The sequence below is a fragment of the Schistocerca americana genome, chromosome 2 (genome assembly GCF_021461395.2).
Source record: "Schistocerca americana isolate TAMUIC-IGC-003095 chromosome 2, iqSchAmer2.1, whole genome shotgun sequence".
NCBI lineage: Eukaryota > Metazoa > Arthropoda > Insecta > Orthoptera > Acrididae > Schistocerca > Schistocerca americana.
In genome coordinates, this window is record NC_060120.1 from 110,329,142 (window position 1) to 110,335,780 (window position 6,639).

The following is a 6,639-nucleotide window of genomic DNA, read 5'->3' on the forward strand; positions in this document are numbered from 1 at the left end:
TTCTTCTAGTCAAGTTGTGCCACAAACTTCTCTTCTCCCCAATCCTATTCAACACCTCCTCATTAGTTATGTGATCTACCCATCTAATCTTCAGCATTCTTCTGTAGCACCACATTTCGAAAGCTTCTATTCTCTTCTTGTCTAAATTATTTATCGTCCATGTTTCACTTCTATACATGGCTACACTCCACACAAATACTTTCAGAAACGACTTCCTGACACTTAAATATATACTCGATGTCAACAAATTTCTCTTCTTCAGAAACGCTTTCCTTGCCATTGCCAGCCTACATTTTATATCCTCTCTACTTCGACCATCATCAGTTATTTTGCTCCCCAAATAGCAAAACTCCTTTACTACTTTAAGTGTCTCATTTCCTAATCTAATACCCTCAACATCACCCGACTTAATTCGACTACATTCCATGATCCTCGTTTTGCTTTTGTTGATGTTCATCTTATATCCTCCCTTCAAGACACCATCCATTCCGTTCAACTGCTCTTCCAAGTCCTTTGCTGTTTCTGACAGAATTACAATGTCATCGGCGAACCTCAAAGTTTTTATTTCTTCTCCGTGGATTTTAATACCTACACCGAATTTTTCTTTTGTTCCCTTCACTGCTTGCTCAATATACAAATTGAATAACATCGGGGAGAGGCTACAACCCTGCCTCACTCCCTTCCCAACCTTTCGATTATGTCACATAAATGCTGGATGGGACTAATGTCGGGCTATATGGGTGGCAAGTTATTCACTCGAATTGTCCAGAATGTTCATCAAACAAATCGCGAACAGTTTTGGACTGGTGACATAGCACATTCCCTCCATAAAAATTCCATCGTTGCCTTAGAACATGAAGTCCAGGAGTGGCTGGAAATGGTCTCCAAGTAGGCGAACATAACTAGGACCCATTGCAAGTAAACACAGACCACACCATTATGGAGCCAGTACAACTTGGGTGCATTACTTCGTTGGGTCTGCGCCACACTCGAACCCTACCGTCAGCTCTTACCAACTGAAATCGGGACTCGTCTGACCAGGCCACGGTTTTCCAGTCGTCTAGGGTCCAACCGATATCGCAACCAGCCCAGAAGAGAAGCTGCAGGCCGTGTTATGCTGTTAGAAAATGCATCGGTCGTCTGCTGCCACAGCCCATCAACGCCAGATTTCGCGCACTGTTCAAACGGATACGTTCGTTGAACATCCCACATCGATTTTTGTGGTTATTTGACGCAGTATCGCATATCTGTTAGCAGTGACTACACAAACGCCGACGTCCTCGGTGGGTAAGTGAAGGCCATCGGCCAGTGCTTTGTCCGCAGTGAGAGGTAACGCCTGAAACGTAGTAGTGTGGGCACATTCCTGACACTGTGGATCGCGGAATACTGAATTCCCTTACGACTCTCGAAATGGAATGTCCAACTACCACTCCGCATCCAAAGTCTCTTAATTCCGATTTTGGATCTGCAGCTTGTGTAGGCTCTTTAAATGGCCTACAAATATAAATAAATTATCGTGTTGTCTGAGGAGAAACTTGATGTCCAGCTTAATACCACGATGAGGATTGTCTCAGGAACTCAGCAATCAACTCCACGTCCCTGGCTTTTTGCAATATAGCTCCTCCCTCCCTCAGAAGGCAACAAGCAACTATCCGAGAATGGAAGAAATTTAATGACCCCTCTGTCTCTGAAGATATACCTATCCGAAAAATATTGTAACATCTACCAACTACCCGCCTAAAATCCAGGAAACCTATAAGGGATGACGAAATCCTCAAATTCCCAGAAAGGTACGACATAGCAAGGGAATGGAGAAAATACTGGTCGCTGAATAATCACCATCCTCTCGACACTGATTTTGATCCTTCGATACCGATGGAAGGAATGCAGATTCCCAGAAGAACTTGGTGCAGACTTAATCGTGTGAGGATTAACCACGGCAGGTGTAAGGCCATTTTCCACAAATGGAAACTCACTGATGGCCCACGATGCGACTGTGGTGCAGAAGAACAAACAATCCCTCACATGATCTTCGAATGTCCTGCGCGGAGGTTTGAAGGAGAATGGAGGGATATCATGAATGCTACTCCACGTGCTGTTCAGTGGGTGACCTGCTTAGATATGGACTTGTAATAGCTGCAGTGGCTGTCTCCCTAATCTTTCGCATATTGTTGTTTGCAATCAATCATTTAATAATATATTTGTAATTATATTGTTATATTGTTATTATATTAATTAATAGTATGTGTGCAGTAATTATATTGTTATATTGTTATTATATTAATTAATAGTATGTGTGCAGTTTTACTCTGTAGATGCCATACGCTAAATAAAATAAATAAATAAACGGCAAAGATATCATAGGAAAGTATGACAGATAATCGAGGAACAGAAACAGCAATTGCTTTATGCAACTCATCTATACTTTTTCACCGATCTCGGTGTCTGTCAGTCTTCTGAGCTAGCGCGAGAAAGACGTGTGTAATCCAATAGTCTCAGTATTGTGTTAATTAAAAGTAGTAATATGTGAGAGTCACAAGTTTGTCATTCTACTACCCAGCTACGTCCTAATTTCCTCTTCCCGATGAGACGAGGACTTGCATTTTAAAATCCATCTCTTCGGAGAGGAAGTCAAATCGGAGAAAGAATGGCCGCCGCAGCATTGTTGTACATCGTTGGGTGGAAAAGGTAAAATACCAAGGCGGACACCAAAAACTAGAGGAACTGAGATTCAAGTAATGTTTCAGAATTGCCACAACGTTCTTAACACGCACACATCTATACTTGCGTGCGTTTCTGGGAAGACAATTTTTGATGCGGCTTCCCGATAATTGATGCATATGTCTCTCTCCCCAACCAGTATAACCTCTTGTCTTTCTGTTAATTCCCGTCGTGCGGCCGTAATCACGTCGGACAACTCTTCACATACTAGCGCCGTCTATACAGGGTGGTCCACTGATAGTGACCGGGCCATATATCTCACGAAATAAGCGTCAAACGAAAAAACTACAAAGAACGAAACTCGTCTAGCTTGGAGGGGGAAACCAGATGGCGCTATGGTTGGAGCGCTAGATGGCGCTGCCATAGGTCAAACGGATATCAACTGCGTTTTTTTAAGTAGGAACCCCCATTTTTATTACACATTCGTGTAGTACGTAACGAAATATGAATGTTATAGTTGGACCAGTTTTTTCGCTTTGTGATAGATGGCGCTGTAATAGTCACAAACATATGGCTCACAATTTTAGACGAACAGTGGTTAACAGTTAGGTTTTTTAAAATTAAAATACAGAACGCAGGTACGTTTGAACATTTTATTTCGGTTGTTCCAATATGATACACGTACCTTTGTGAACTTATCATTTCTGAGAACGCATGCTGTTACAGCGTGATTACCTGTAAATACCACATTAATGCAATAAATGCTCAAAATTATTATCGTCGACCTCAGTTCATTTGGTAATACGTGTAACGACATTCCTCTCAACAGTGAGTAGTTCGCCTTCCGTAATGTTCGCACATGCATTGACAATGCGCTGACGCATGTTGTCAGGCGCTGTCGGTGGATCACGATAGCAAATATCCTTCAACTTTCCCCACAGAAGGAAATCCGGGGACGTCAGATGCGGTGAACGTGCGGGCCATGGTATGGTGCTTCGACGACCAATCCACCTGTCATGAGATATGCTATCAAATACGGCTTCAACTGCACGCGAGCTATGTGCGGATATCCATCATGTTGGAAGTACATCGCCATTCCGTCATGCAGTGAAACATCTTGTAGTAACATCGGTAGAACATTACGTAGGAAATCGGCATACATTGCACCATTTAAATTGCCATCGATAAAATGGGGGCCAATTATCGTTTCTCACATAATGCCGCACCATACATTAACCCGCCAAGGTCGCTGATGTTCCACTTGTCGCAGCCATCGTGGATTTTCCGTTGCCTAATAATGCTATTATGTTGGTTTACGTCACCGCTGTTGGTGAATGACGCTTCGTCGATAAATAGAACGCGTGCAAAAAATCTGTCATCGTCCGGTAATTTCTCTTGTGCGCAGTGGCAGAACTATACACGACTTTCAAAGTCGTCGCTATGCAATTTCTGGTGCATAGAAATGTGGTACGGGTGCAATCGATGTTAATGTAGCATTCTCAACACCGACGTTTTTGATATACCCGATTCAAAAAAATGGCTCTGAGCACTATGGGACTTAACATCTATGGTCATCAGTCCCCTAGAACTTAGAACTACTTAAACCCAACTAACCTAAGGACATCACACAACACCCAGTCATCACTAGGCAGAGAAAATCCCTCACCCCGCCGGGAATCGAACCCGGGAACCCGGGCGCGGGAAGCGAAAACGCTACCGCACGACCACGAGCTATATTCCCGATTCTCGCGCAGTTTGTCTGCTACTGATCTGCAGATTAGCCGCGACAGCAACTAAAACACCTACGTGGGCATCATCATTTGTTGCAGATCGTGGTTGACGTTTCACATGTGGCCGAACACTTCATGTTTCCTTAAATAACGTAACTATGCAGTGAACGGTCGGACACTTGGATGATGTCGTCCAGGATACCGAGCAGCTTACATAGCACACGCCCGTTGGGCATTTTGATCACAATAGCCGTACATCAACACGATATCGACATTTTCCGCAATTGGTAAACGGTCCATTTTAACACGGGTAATGTATCGCGAAGCAAATACCGTACGCACTGGCGGAATGTTACGTGATACCACATACTTATACGTTCGTGACTATTACAGCGCCATCTATCACAAAGCGAAAAAAGTGGTCCAACTAAAACATTCATATTTCTTTGCGTACTACATGAATATGTAATAAAAAATGGGGGTTCCTATTTTAAAAAAACGCAGTTGCTATCCGTTTGACCTATGGCACCGGCATCTAGCGGGCTAACCACAGCATCTGCTTTCCCCCTTCAAGCTAGACGAGTTTCGTTCTTTGTAGTTTTTTCGTTTGATGCTTATTTCGTGAGATAGTTGGCCCGGTGACGATCAATGGACCACCCTGTATACGTCCATGTCCTTGTCCCATGACTTCTGTCACCTCATCGTGTATGGGAGTGCTATAGTATCGCCAGTGAGCGGTCTACTCTACTTTTAGTAATTCTATGGAGAATAGCATCTCCAACAGTACCATTCCCAATGGAGCACTGTGAATTTCAAAGTTGCCTTCGGGCTGAGGACAAATGGTTGAAATGGTTTTGAGCACTATGGGACTTAACTTTTGAGGTCATCAGTCCCCTAGAACTAACCTAAAGACATCACACACATCTACATCTGCATCTACATTCATACTCCGCAAGCCACCTGACTGTGTGTGGCGGAGGGTACCTTGAGTACCTCTATCGGTTCTCCCTTCTATTCCAGTCTCGTATTGTTCGTGGAAAGAAGGATTGTCGGTATGCCTCTGTGTGGGCTCTAATCTCTCTGATGTTATCCTCATGATCTCTTCGCGAGATATACGTAGGAGGGAGCAATATACTGCTTGACTCTTCGGTGAAGGTATGTTCTCGAAACTTCAACAAAAGCCCGTACCGAGCTACTGAGCGTCTCTCCTGCAGAGTCTTCCACTGGAGTTTATCATCTGCGCAACGCTCTCGCGATTACTAAATGATCCTGTAACGAAGCGCGCTGCTCTCCGTTGGATCTTCTCTATCTCTTCTATCAACCCTATCTGGTACGGATCCCACACTGCTGAGCAGTATGCAAGCAGCGGGCGAACAAGCGTACTGTAACCTACTTCCTTATGATTCTTCCAATTAATCTCAGTCTGGCATCTGCTTTATCAACCATCAACTTTATATGATCATTCCACTTTAAATCACTCCTAATGCGTACTCCCAGATACTTTATGGAATTAACTGTATCGATGTCCGAGGCAGGATTCGAACCTGCGACCGCAGCGATCGCGCGGTTCCAGACTGTAGCGCCCATAACCGCTCGGCCACCCTGGCCGGCCGGCTGATGACAGATTTGCCCAAAACTGACTCAGATTGCTTTGCACACCCTGGCGTTGCTCCATCATATAAGGTGCGTGTGCTGATTACATCGTAGAGACCCGTAGGTGTCACGTCCGAGTGCTCAGGGTGTGTGTAACAGAAGACGTTGGCCTACGGCGGCCAGGAGGCAGTTGTGTGGGCGGCCGGGCAGCTGGGAGCCGGGAACAAAGGCTGGGCCGCAGGTGGCGAGGCGCCCCGGTCGGTGGTCAGTGGCAGAGGCGGCGGCGGCCCCGGGCTCCACTTTGGGCGGACGCGAGCGTGCCCAGCCGGCGTCCGCAGGCAGGTGCGGCCGCTGGAATGCGCTTTGTCCGCGCGGCGCGCACGCGGCCGTCACATCCGCTGCAGCAGCAGCAGCTCCTCTGGAAGCTGTCACCTGCCGCCTGGGCGGGCAACCACCGCGGCCGGATGCCGCACCTCACCAGGCCCTGCGCTCTGTCGCCAAAGTCACCTCACACTGCCACAGCTCCGACTGTCAAAGACAGGGCGAGGTAACCGATAAAAAAGGGTTAGCAACAGTAACTCATAGGGGTCAGTTCCTTCTCTAAATCTTCGCACGAACGAAAACAAGGCTGACATCGAAATAAGTGTCCAAGGAA